We start from the raw sequence: 14245 nt of genomic DNA on the forward strand, positions 1-14245 counted from the left end.
AGGCAGCATCATAAACCTATTGGGCCTTGTGTCTGTGCCTGTGTCCCAAATGGCATCCTATTCCTTATATAGTGCATTACTTTTGACCACTGCCCATAAGGGCTCTGGTCAAAAGTAGTGCTCCATGTAGGGAATAGGGCATCATTTGGGATGCCGCCACTGTCTCTCAGCTGACTGCTGCTTCTGGCTCTTCAGATGTATGGGAAATGACCTGGCTTTGGCTCTATTTATCTCAGTGCCTCTTAGAAGAGGCGCTGGGGCATTCAGTAGGGTTGTGTGTAATTGTGTTAGGGCCCTCCCACACTCCGTCCCCAGTGCATATTCTGTCTCTTTCCTTAATCTGCACGGTTTGTCTCCAGATGTGATATCCTCCTCATATAAGGATCCAGTGTCTCTGCCCACCCACCCGCTGAGAAAGGGATCCCCCACCTTACCCCCGTGAGGACGGACCCCTTATTTATAGCACCCTAATCCTTTTATAGTGTTGGAAAAAACACCAGACCACTGCTGTGTTAATTGTCCCGGGTAATCATGGTACAGTGATGAGGAGCCATATAAAGATCATTATGATCGATAGTGCCATTTATGATTAAAATATATATATATAAAGAGCTCTGATGATAAACCGTGTGGAAGCACAATTTCCGTAGTTTGTTTTTTGTCTCCTTCTTTCCAAAGAGCGTGTATTGACGGTGTGTTTCGTGATGGTGGTGTGATTTGTGAAAAGGCAGTGGTATGACGTTGGCTTATGAGCCCTCAGGACCAATGAAAATGACATCCATTTTATATGAACTTGTAAATATTGTACGATCCACGCTTCTGGAGAACAGGAAATGTGTCTGTATGAAATGTGGTCCTAAAAGTATTGCTACATTCAGATCTAAGTTGCAGTGGTCGCATTGTTCTCCACTTTCAAAGCTGTAGAAGTGGAGGCCAGCTTTCAAAGTGGGGTGTAAATGCAGTCAGGAAACATGAGCTATATCACATGATGATGTATAACACATTCATTGTTGTGAAACTATGAATGACAGACGTGAAAAGAATGGCTTCTTTTCACGTCTGTCATTGATGGAGAGGTTTGATATCTCTTTATCTAATAGTGAAAAAAGGGGAGATTTCTCATAAGAGGGCCTAGTGATTAGTCTTGGTTAAGATGCTCCAGCTGATGTTCCGAAACATTATAAACAGTCTATAGAGACATGCTGGCGTGAGAACTGTGGTGTTGTAATCTTTGGCCAAGTAAATGTTTGTTTAATCCTATCGGCCCCAAGATTCCAGCAAAAATGGCTTTTCATGTATCTGACTTCCATTTATCTGCATGTCTAGCCCTTATATTTAGCCTCACAATTAAGTATTTCACCATTTTATTTTCAGGACAATCAGGGCTACAAGTAGAACACAAAACGATTTGACATAAACAGTTGCATTCATGTGTTTTATTGACAAATGTTAATAACAAAATAAGGTCGGCCAGAGCAAACAAATTAAGTATGAATCCTGTAAGTTGAGAAATTATTTGCTCACTGAGAAATGAAAATCCAATTGTGTGGAATTTGGAGTTTGTGACAGCAACTATGTGAGCTTATTACAGTACAATAGACACTATGTCTTGGGATTTCCTATGATCTTTATGTAGAAGAACCCTTTACCTTCTAATGACTTGTGTAGCTTGTGTGCATCATAGAGCCGAACATGTTACATGTGCGTGTTCGTTCTCAGCTTTTCATAGATAGCTTTTAATACACTACATGACCAAAAGTATGTGGACACCTGCTAGTAGAACATCTCATTCCAAAATCATGGGCATTAATATGGAGTTGGTCCCCCCTTTTCTGCTATCACAGCCTCCACTCGTATGGGAAGGCTTTCCACTAGATGTTGAAACATTGCTGCGGGGACTTGCTTCCATTCAGCCACGAGCAATAGTGAGTTCGAGCACTGATGTTTGGCGATTAGGCCTAGCTCTTAGTCAGCGATCCAATTCATTCCAAAGGTGTTCGATGAGGTTGAGGTCAGGGCTCTATGCAGGCCAGTCAAGTTCTTCCAACCGATCTCGACAAACAATTTCTGTATGGACCTTGCTTTGTGCATGGGGATATTGTCATGCTGAAACAGGAAAAGGACTTCCTCAAACTGTTGCCACAAAGTTGGAAGTACAGAATCATCTAGAATGTAATTGTATGCTGTAGCGTTAATAAAAACAATGGACGATCAAATATTCCCCAGGCGTGTCTGAACGAGACGATAGGAGAAGATAGCAATAGGAATATATAAACAAGTTATCATACTGTTTATTTTGTAAGGACATTCCTGTTATAGATGCTATAAATATGTTTTAATTTCTCGGCAATACCAGACAAATTTGGTTTTGGGGTGCAATGTCCCTTTAATGTCTAGATGTATTTATATTCAAAATTCCAATGACAACAAGTCTCAGCTTCTTTTTTCTTCAATTGCTAAAGTCTCTAGCTATTCCTTTCATTTGTTGTTGTTTTGTCATTCTTGTGCAAGAGTCCTAAATGACAATACCAACATTTAGGACCTTTACAGAGGCCACATCCTGGATAACACCAGAAAATAAACACTAATGTTCTTTCTAATGTTCTTGTGATGTCTGAGCAGGCAACTGCAAGAGCATGTTATACCAGCGATCATGTCATTGTCCACAATGCACCAAAAGGGAGGGGTGTTCCATCTTTCTACCGATAACTGAACTTATGGATTCCTGAGCCATAATAACATAACGTTTTTTTGTTATTGTTCACCGATCTCACTTGTCAAGTTATTGTAACTGCCAGACATATCACTGGAGGTTTAATACCAGGTGCATGCAGGTCAATGTGAAAGGCACGCTCAAATAAAGGTCAGATGCATCCCTGCCCAAAGACCAAGTAAACAATTCTGTCAAGAACCCTACAATTTGAAACAGAACAGGATCAAAAAGGAGACTCTTTTCCAGTCCATTTGGTTTTGTCGAGTTTGAATTGCTTCACTTTCTGTTGTCCAACAGTCCAAGATTGGAATGCGTTTGGGTTCTCAAGGGACAAACTTAGTTTGCCAGCGATTTTGAAACCAAGTCAGCTACAGATTGGGAAATTCAATATAGGCTTTGCTAGGACATTGAGGAAAGGATTTTGCATGCACTCTTTTCCCTAAAACTTGTGTTGTTTTTCCGAAATTGTAGGGGTTATGAGATGCAGACGGAATTGGAATAACCCTCTGAACGATTGCTTTTCTCAATCCTCATGGTCTTCCCAACAGCATACTCTTGAGTGAAATATAGTTGTGTGTGTGTCACATGCTGATGTTTGGATTATGGTGCATCATCCTATTGGTAGACATTTTCCTTTGTCGTGCACTACTTTTGACCAGGGCCCATGGGGTTCTGGTCAAAAGTAGTAGACTATAGGGAATAGGATGCCATTTGGGATACAGCCCTGCTTGCAGCTTCCTTATTGAGTGTCCTAACAGCCGACACCTCGGAAATGGTTCCCTCAACATGCTCTTCTATAATAATTGCAAATATGCTGTGCTTGAATATTTTTTTTATTGTTCAGTACTGCAGTGCATTATTACCATCATCATCATTCAATATGTTTTCATTGTGTGAAATCGTTCAAGTGCCAAATTAAATGCAATGTAGACAATGACAGTGAAAGACATATAGAAACGACCATGGTGGGACCGTCTCAAAGATGTAATATTGACAAAGCAAATAATATTTAGTGAGATGAATTCACACACTTCATCAGATGAGAACTTTAAGAAAAATAATTGAATATTTCAGAATTATTGTGAATAATTATATACATTTCAATAAATAGGTGTATTCAATCTTAAATTAAGGTTTCCTTAAAAAGACATGATACATGAAAATAAAATGCTAATCTATTTCAGAAAACCAATAAAATCTGTCAACATTTTCATATACATACAGTTTCAACAACAAAAATAAAAAATACTATAAACAATTACAATACTATGTTCTTAATGTGACTGCTGCAAATTGAAGGCACTTCCTTGGCAAAACATAGACCCCTCTCAATATTTTGAACCTGAAACACACAGCAAAATCAAATTACAAACATTTACATATTTTTCGAATGTAATTTTAAATTCTTTACATTCTCAGTTTATAAAATAGGCAACCGGATCTCCCGTCTAGCAGAAAGACACAATCCGTGTCCTGTGACATTCTGGTCCTATGATCCTATGGTCCTATGAATATATATATATATATATATATATAATCGTTTTTTTTTTAATGAGGTAGAATATGAAGAGATTGAGCTGCCCTTCCGTATTTCCTTATTAGGGACTAAATGTTAAAGAGCACTTCATGACTTATTTCCTAAAGAGCTGGATGAATCAATCGATGATTCACCTAATAAGTCCCTCATGACACCCCAGTGGCAGTAGGCCTCTCATTATGGTTCTGACTAGAACACATTCTCTGAATGACTGGAGAGAGGGAAAAACTGCTAATGTGCCAGCCCCCTCAATTTTCCAATCAAATGAATTCCAATGACACTCCAACTAAAGTGGTGCTTGTAATGGGTGCTTCATTCATGTTAGACCATTTAAAGGCCGTTAGATTCCATCAACTGACATGGAGTCAGTTCTAAGTGAGCCTGACCACAAATGTAAGCCACAGATATCCTCATCCCTGCTGTCGTCAGCCTCGTCAGGTGGAGGCAATAGACAAGTGTAACAAAGGGTTATCAACTTAACCACAATGACGATCTAGCATATTAGCTGGACCAAGACAACCAGGTCCTTCCTTTTTCATTGTCTGACCAAGTGGTGAGTAGCTTACATTGTGTGACTGACAGCTTGTTAAGACACTTGGTCGCGTTTCAAAATGATCCTCTTTTTACGGTTGAACATTTTTTAATCTAGGACAATGCTCATTGTACATACGCGGGCCTTAACTTAATCGCTCACATGTAACTTTGTCATGACCTTCAACGTAAAATGATTTCAGCTCAACAAATACTTGCTCTCATCTTTTTTGAGTTTTCCAAAAGAATAAGCCAGACTATAAATAATGAAGCATAAATGTCTTTTGCCGAACGTATATTACATTAGGACCTCTTCTTCGATGGAATACCGTGGGAATGACAAAAGGGTCCAATAGCATTATCTTTAAGAATATATGAACGTCGGACAGAAACTCCGGCAACACATGGATCTGATTATGTGAACATGAGTTTTTTTTTTCAAGCCTTACAGATCACTTGCAGATGTTACAGACACAAATTAGAATAATGTTGACACAGCAACAACATAGCTCTCTCTCTTCCTGTGATTAGTATCACAAATAATAGCTATACTCTGGTGGAGCTGTACAGCATGTGAATCTCCATCCACACTACACATGTCGTTTCAATACATAGCACCTTTTTGTTGTGTGTGTGTATCTAGAACCAAAAAGGGTTCTTCTTCTAAGTGGACAGCTACAGAACCCGTTTGGAACCCTTTTTAGTTACGAGGAAAATATTACCGGATTGCTCCTTGTCAATCTTTACAGTTAAATATTCATAATATAAATAAGATAATGTCAATCATTTATATGTATCTTTACTTGTCATACAATGCTCGACCAAGTGTACTAATCAACATAAAGCCTAAATATACAAATCTAACCCCTGTGACAGTTTAACGCCTAAAAAGAAAGTATACTCACATGCAATGTCTACAATTGTGTGCAGAGTGGACTCATTGCTAGCCGTGTTAGCAATCTTGCACATCTTTTGTAGTCTGTAAAATGATAAAGAAAACAGTTAATCACTTAAAAAAATAAAAAATAATACAAATACTGAGCTATATTGTATGCTCAAAGAAATGGGGAAATTCTATTATTTTATACTAATACAATTACTCAGAGAAATATTTTTATTTTTTACAATTCAATTTAAAAAATCCCCAAAAGGGGCTCAAAATTATTGCCACCCGTTTTCAGTACTCCAGCACTCTATCCTTGCAAGGATAACGACACTGAACCTTAAAAAAAAAGAGATTGGAGAAGACATTGGGAGGTGATCTTAGACCATTCCTCCATACAGAATCTTTCAAGATCCTTGATGTCCTTCGTCTGCACGTATGGACTGCCCTCCTCGATTCAAACCACAAGTTTTCAATGGGTTTCAAATCCAGAGACTTTAATTAATTCATTTTATTTCACCTTTATTTAACTAGGCAAGTCAGTGAAGAACAAAATTGTTATTTACAATGACGGCCTACCCCGGCCAAACCCTAACGACGCTGGGCCAATTGTGCGCCGCCCTATGGGACTCCCAATCATGGCCGGTTGTGATACATCCTGGAATCAAACCTGGGTCTACTGAGATGGCCATTGCAAAATGTGGATTTAGTTGTCGATGAACCATTTCTTTGTGGATTTTGATAAGTGATTGCGGTTACTGGCTTGCTAGAAGATCCACTTGCGGACAGGTGTCACCCTCCTGGCAGAGGCAACCAGGTTGTTGGCTAAAATGTCCTGGCACTTGGTAAAGTTCATAATGCCCTTGAATTTAAAAAGGGGCACAGGACCAGTGGAAGCAAAATAGCCCCATATCATCAAAGATGCACCACTACTTTTTTTTACCATAGGTATGAGGTACTTTTCTGCATATGCTTCCTTTTTTCAATGCCAAACCCACCACTGGTGGCCAAAGAGCTATATTTCCATGTCATTTGACCATAGCACCGCCTGGAGTTCAAAGAGTAGAAGTGTGCGCCAGCGTTGCGGTGGGGGTTGGGATTTGAATCCCAGCATACACAGTCGACATGTGTGCCAGAGGTGGTAGCATTAACCACTAGACCAGCCTATGCGACAATACTGTTTTATCTTCATTTGAATATAATATGTTTTTACAGCTGTTCCTAATATATGCAACAACAAAAACATGCCATTTTAAAAATCAGAAGGACATTCAAGTCTAGCCAGTCAACGTTTTAAAATCATCCAAGAGAGAGTATTTCACAATTTCTCCCTCCCTGGCCTAAGCACCACCCTGGAGACCAGGGGAATAGGGAGGCTAAAGAGAGAGGGCCTTCCATGATACATTTGTCTTTTTTTCAATAGGAAAGGGGTTGTTGGTGAGCAAAGCCAACACACTGTAACGTACGACCAGTGTTTCACTAAACTGAGTTTCAGTAGTCTACGAGGCTGTTGTGGTTTGCTTTATTGACAAAAACAAAAATGAAGAGAGCAAAACTCAATACTCTAACTCACTGGTCCACAATGGTGGCAGGGCTGCTGCTCAGATAGTTCAGTTCAGGCAGCCATCTGAGAAACTAACATACAATCTGGGAACATACTATCTAAGGCCATTCGCTACTTACTGTCTGATGTCATCTGTCCCTTTTCCAAGAAAACTACAATGACAACATGATTGTTCAGTAGATCCGCTAAATTGATATTTATATAATGGCACATGCTGTGGAACACTGACATGTTATAGGCTTTGATTCAAGTGTCCACTTATTGCTTCTGTTCAAAGACAAGTGAATCTATTGTTCAGTTTGTGTAAAAAACGGTGAATGTGAGGTCATCGAAGAGAGTTTGGCTAACGTTAGACACCATGTTATGTCACCTAGGCATTCAATTCAGTCATAATGAGTATTTGGGTTCTAGCTCAAACAGATCTGGGACCAGGCTACAATAAAGTGTCGTAAGGCAGCCAGAAACATGGTATATACGACTATCAGAAACCCAACGTTAAAAATGAATACATACATGCTGGTTTTGAACAATCCCTTGTGTTGTGATAGAGTCGATGAAAATGTGTTCTACATTCCGATGAGAACTTGACTGGTCCTGCTTAAAAAGAAAGGTTCTTATCAGGGAACAAACAAAAAAAAATGAATGTGTTCCATTTCATTTCCTCATTTTTTTTTTAAAATTTAATTAACAGAACTGAAGTTCATTTTCTATTAGCAACATCATCAAAAGAAAAACAATATTTTTGGACAAGCATGCAAAGCATTATCTAGCAGTCAAGATATCCTTTTTTCACCAAGGCAGAGCTCCAACTATGCTAATTACAAACGACACTGACATCTTAAAAGGACTCAGACAATAGACTTAATGATCACTCCTAAGTACTTCTGGGCCTTTAGCGAGCCTCTGGGTAACAGATTTTCACACCAATTCCTGAAGTCTGTTTTGAGGTCCTGCGACAAATAATCCGCTTAACATTACGTTGCCTTCAACTTTACCCTGGCTGTTTCTGTCGGAGTAATGTGCTCACTTCTCTCCCCTATGGCCATCAGAAATGAATTTAATGGCAACCTTCTCCAGCAAATCTGTGAGGCCCATCCCGGGCAATAACATAGTTCTAGGGATAACATTGAATTAGGGTCTCTGACACCATGATTGGACTTTGGAAAGCTTCTTGATTAGGCATTAAGGAGGTAGGACTCAGAAATGAGGGGTAATGTGGATTCAGCTCACAGAGCCGAGAGTCTTCCCCTGCCAAACTAAATAGCTTTACATGGATTTATAATATTTGGAGCTGATCTAATGTGTGCAGGGCTGTATGTATCAAGGCTCTCAGAGTAGAAGTGCCGATTTAGGATCAGTTTGGCCTCTTAGATCCCAATGACAGTACATGGACAGAGGGGACCTGATCCTAGACTCCTACTCGAAGAGGCTTGAAACATATGGCCACAGATGTAAGGTGAGATTGATCCAGAAACAAATGGTCAAAATTGAATGTTGACAGAACATTTTTTTTTATATCAGTTTTCTTACCTGTGAAATGCTTTATGAACTTGTCTTTCAGGTTTACATCTCTTGGGACAATATCTACAAAAAAAGAAGAAGAAGAAGAAAATAAAAGTAACCCATCTGTGAAACCTCTTAGCATTAAAAGGAGAATCCACTCAGACACAAGTTTGATGTATTTGTTTTCTTCTTTTCTCCGTCAGTCCCACTGTTGATACAGTCCCAACATGTTTTGCATGTCAGCAGTAAAGATATTGGACTTTCAAGAAGCAAAGTGTCACCGACCACATGATGATGAGTTTTTTTTTACCACACTGCCGGACACTCCTGTCTTCCATTTCATCAACAAAACTAAAACAAAAATAAAATGGCACAGAGGGGGGAATAGTGGTGCTGTTTCCCCCTATATGGATTTCAGCTTTAAGATAACCTTTTAGTAATAGGTAAATGTTTAAATATTACAACATTTAAAGTAAGGCCATGTAAAATACCATCAAAGACCCATCACACCTGTGCTTATATTATGAAGTAATAGGCCTATACATGTTCTAGCTTGGATGAGAGCTGATGGAATAAAACAACTATGAGTTCTTAAGTATTTTGATTAGATTTTTTATTTACACTGAGTATTCCAAACATTAGGAACACCTTCCTAATATTGAGTTGCCCTGAGAACAGCCTTAATTCGTCTGGGCATGGACTATACAAGGTGTCAAAAGCATTCCACAGGGATGCTGGCCCATGTTGACTCCAATGCTCCAATGTGTCAAATTGGCTGGATGTCCTTTGGGTAGTGGACCATCGTTGAGACACACAGGAAACTGTTGAGCGTGAAAAACCCAGCAACAGTGCAGTTCTTGATACAAACCAGTGCGCCTGGCACCTACTACCATACCCCGTTCAAAGGCACTTTTATCTTGCCCATTCACCCTCTGAATGGCACAGACACACAATCCATGTCTCAATTGTCTCAAGGTCGTAGAAATCCTTCTTTAACCTGTCTCAGTACAATACAGTAGAGCACAGAACAGTAAAGAAAAGTAGAGTATAGGTCAGTACAATGCGGCACTGTACAGTAGAGTTTAGTACAGCACAGTACAGTAGAGGACACTATAGTAGAGTGCAGTGTAATTTACTGTATTGTCCTGTACTGACCTCTGTTGTCCCCTTCTGTTCTTTACTGTACTGAAATGAACAATTCTCTACTCTGCTATACTGAATTCCACTGTGCAATGCTTTACATCTGTACTTTTCTTTGAATAAATGTGTTTTTGTAAAATGTTCAGTGGAAATGGTTAGAAGCAGTCCTTGTGCATAGATGGTTTGTTTAACTTTGCAAGCAATGGTTTTTATTTGGCATACATTTTAGAGTGAAAATTGGAGCCTCAGCGTCATTCTGTTACACCGATTTCCTCACAACTGAAGACAAGCCAACAGGCTTGGAGGCTCATTGCACACATTCTGTAGCTCAGCCAAGCCCATCCTCTCTCCAAACATGCAAAGCACACAGGTGTCAGACGCATTCAGGCTAACAGTGCAAGGAGATTATAGCCCGGCAGTTCTAATGCTTATCAATGTCATAAGAATAATTCCGTGCAGCTAGTTGCTGTGCTAATTTTACCAGACTGGACGGAGGAATGAACAGTACTCTCTGATGCAGAAATCACAGAAGATGATCGGTTCAATTACGAACCACTACAGTAAGCTTAGGCAATGCGTTTGAAGTCCCGACATACCACTGGGCACTATGGAAAACAACGACTCATCACTCCAATATAAAAAGATGAACAGGCTATGGGTCTTTACGTAAGGGGAATAAGGGTCCTGAAAACTTAACCTGGCTCCAATCCAGATCAGATGTGAGTTGTGTAAGTGTTCAAATGGCCGGTAAATGCTAACACTAACCGGTAGGACATCAAACTTATTGCCTAAGTAATATTGCCTTGGAGATGCTGAAGATGTCTGGATTACCTGATGGTCAGGAAAGAGAGATAGCTAGTGCACCTTGGCAAAGAGAATGGAAACTGTGTGCAGGAGGTATTTCCCTTTCCTTCCTTGCGTGTAAAACATGGACAATCTAGTGTGACTGTGGGTCTTAAGGAATGGCGCACGCACCACTTGCTAATGTGCAGCCTTTTGACTTCCTCACAAGGTACTCTCTGTCTGGCCAGCAGCCTGTGTAGTTCTCTTGCCTGTTACACAGTTGGTCTGTGACACTGCTTTGACAACATTGGGCGGGGATGTCCCAATAAAGCCTCTGACTAAACCTCGACGCGATATTTGACCGGAATATTATGGTAACAGACAGTCTGAGGGAAATGTGTAGCATTGCTCACCCAATTGCACAGATTAGTATTAAGGAATTACTCGTATGGCTCAGTTTCAGTTAGCATATGCTATTTTGTAACGTCTTAAAAGGCACTGTAACACCACCCTTCCTCTCACAATGACTTCAAAGATATATCAAAGCCGTGCACATTTCTTTCAAAGGCAATGAGTAATGCTTCTACCAGGCACAGAATGACAAATTGAATAAATTGGCTCGAAATGTATGAAAGACTTCCCGTTCAGTACTTCTGACCACATTCCAAAAGCCCAACACAAATCACATGGATTCTATTGTTCCACTTGAGCAAAAAAAGGCTTTCACATTAACATAGTCTTTCCATTTTACACGTGAAATGAAGTCAGTGAATGTGGTGAAAATGGCTGTGTGATCACAGCTGACTAAACTGTGTGCCACGTGAGTGTCCTGGTCTCACGTCACCTGTGATGCATCCCTGTGACGTTCACCACTGGCTGTCCAAGAAGCTGGAGGAGGCGGATCATTCGTGGTTTGAGATTCCGCAATGTGTCCTGAACTGAATGAATCATTCACAAGTTTAGTATGCTAATGAGCCTCCGCCCCTGGGCAACTTGGTTGGTGATGCCATTGATAATCTTTTGTTATGATGCGGTGATACGATACCTCACTAGCCAAGTGAGAGGATGGATTGTGGCTCTTTCAGGGTGCCAATAGGGAACTGCAATATAGATTCACAATTCATAGACTATCACATCAGAGACAGAAATACAGATAATGAATTGTAATGTAGAGCCTGTTGAATCAATTGCTGATATTGTCACACCCCCAAATAGTGAAGCATACTAGCATCGATTGCGTTTGTAAAAACTGTTTGTTTGTAAAATAATCATAATTTATTGACAGCTCTCACCTCTTCAAATCATAGTGTGCCATTTCCTACATGGAAAAGGACAAGTAATCATGAACAAAAGGCAACAGTAGCAGACATATTGATACAGACCAGAGGCAGCTGTCACACCCCAGTGAAATAGGGATTACAGTTTCATCATGGCCTAAAAATAAATCTTATCAGCTTACCTATGGGTCTACTGTTATCCAGCCTAGGAACATATAAAGGCTTTTCTCGAGAGGAGAACCTCATCTCTTGGGCTGTAGGGAAGAGGCCACTGTTATAGCGCCTGGAGACTGAAGGCTTGTCCCCTGATTGGCTGTCCCCGATAACCTGTAAAATAAGGTCCAGCAGGGTCCTTCTCCCTTTCTGCTTCACTTCCTTGCTGTCCATGCACTGGCTCGAGGTGATCAGCATAAGGATTATACTCAAAAGTATGTGCCATTTCCTTTCTGCCTGCATGGCTTTTCTGACTGGGTAAACGAGCAAACACAAATCAAGTTAGATACAGTGCTGGAAAGAAACAAATGGTGTCCAATCACAAGGTGTGAGTAAAAGTGCAAAGTGACTGCATACTTCTATTACCCCCAAAAGGATGGGCAAAACATTAATAGTGGTGGAAACAGTGAGAAGTAGTCTATTAAATGAAGCATACAAGTGAACACATACTCTGAATGACATTAGGGTAATAAATGCAACTACGAGTAAGATATTTTGTTACTTCGAATAATCCCATTTAGAGGGAATAAAAATGTAGCCAGCAAAACAATTGCAAATTCCTCAACATGGTGTTTGTCATACTACTATACAAAGCCACAGTAATGCTGATATATTGATCTAATATAATAAAACAAGGTGTGGTGTCTTCAATTCAAACAGGTGTGAGAACATTTGCTTTGGGGCAATTCCATGACAATGGAATTATGCTAAAACTCAAGATTGTTCACTTTTAAATGTATACCAAACAAAAAACATTCATTTCAAAGTTTAGCATACCATACAACTCTCTTGGCATACATTTTAAAGTGAAAAATCTGAGTCTCTGCGTAATTCCATTGCCCTTTGATGAATAGTAACTGTCAAGTGATGATGACAGTAGTCTACTTATACAAAGCAAATTAATAACATGGACATAGAAATCAATCTCACATTTACTTGGATAACAAAGTCAAACTTACTTTAAGTTATTAAATGATCCTTATGTCCTGAAAAGTGGACACGAGTTGTCTGTATCAAATCTCTCTAGGCGTTGTCGGTTGTGTAGCTTATTGAGCGAAGATTCCGTTGTCTGCAGCCGGTCTTGAAATCATACGTCCCGTTTTATACGTTCAGCGAGCTTCTAATACAATCGATTTCGAGTGGGTGGTAGGCAACTGTTGATATCTTTGGTTTAATTTATTCCATGGTGGTCGCTACCTTTGGCATGCGCCCCTCCTTTACGTCCAAACCCATCACTGAAAGTGGGCTAAGAACACCACTTCACTTCTCATTCCTGCTAAGGAAAAACAATGTTGCAATGTCAAGTTTGGATGGGAAGGATTAATGCTGAGATTTCCATTGGGGAAAATATCATCCGAAGCGCGCAACGGCGGGTGAAATAAGTTTCCAAAATTGCAAGACCTGTTCAAATGCAGAGTTTTTTAGTGGCATATGGGCTTGACCCTGACCTATGTCGGATAATTGTAGTGTCTTTGTTTTTGTTCATGGATGTCCAAGTCTTGTGACTGCCTAAGCGCAGCAGAGAATGCGCTTTCAAGAACAGCCCTCGGACTGTTTCGAGAACTTGCGTTCAAGATCTCTTTTTTTTTCTTCTCGTATGGACTGTTTTTTAAAGTAAGAAAATCAGGTGGTTTGGTGGTCTTGGACAATTAAGAGAGTGTTGATACAGGCCGCCTATTTTTATGAATTTTTTACAGCGTAGGCCCAAATGGAGTAATGATGACAGATCGAACATTTATTGAGTGATTGTTGTACACAATGCGTGTCATGATATGCTGTCAGGAAAATGTAAACTATGCGATAGCCTAATATTTATGTTCTCCCTCGGTGTTATGATAGTGACATATTTGACAGTGCTATACCTTCATCTCTCATGTATGGCTTTGCATTGATCCAATGTATAGGCTTATGAGTCATAGTTGTGACTGGGTGTAAATTACATTGCAATGGAACGCAATCCATAATACTAGGAATATATAGGGCTATATCTATGAATCATGCATCAGCATAGGGCATCAGTTGAAATATGCCATACAGACATCAAAATGCAAAATGGGTTAGAGAAAATAGATAGAGAAAAACTGCATTGTCACTTTATAAT

General features: G+C 39.8%; 1 long non-coding RNA gene across 3 annotated transcripts; it reads right to left on the reverse strand.

Annotated features, from left to right (window-relative positions):
- Positions 1-3528: 3528 nt before the first annotated feature.
- Positions 3529-13955, reverse strand: LOC118387097 (uncharacterized). Of its 3 annotated transcripts, XR_004826344.2 has the most exons (9): positions 13104-13946; positions 12114-12398; positions 11947-11972; positions 11700-11754; positions 11499-11592; positions 8759-8812; positions 7742-7822; positions 5687-5760; positions 3529-4055 (listed from the first exon to the last, which is right to left on the reverse strand). It is a non-coding gene; the product is annotated as an uncharacterized LOC118387097 (long non-coding RNA). The 3 variants fall into 3 exon arrangements; XR_004826342.2 differs by having other exon boundaries at positions 11499-11754; positions 13104-13955; XR_004826341.2 differs by lacking the exons at positions 11499-11592; positions 11700-11754; positions 11947-11972 and having other exon boundaries at positions 13104-13906.
- Positions 13956-14245: the final 290 nt, after the last annotated feature.

Source organism: Oncorhynchus keta, chromosome 1 (genome assembly GCF_023373465.1).
Source record: "Oncorhynchus keta strain PuntledgeMale-10-30-2019 chromosome 1, Oket_V2, whole genome shotgun sequence".
NCBI classification, from domain to species: Eukaryota; Metazoa; Chordata; class Actinopteri; order Salmoniformes; family Salmonidae; genus Oncorhynchus; species Oncorhynchus keta.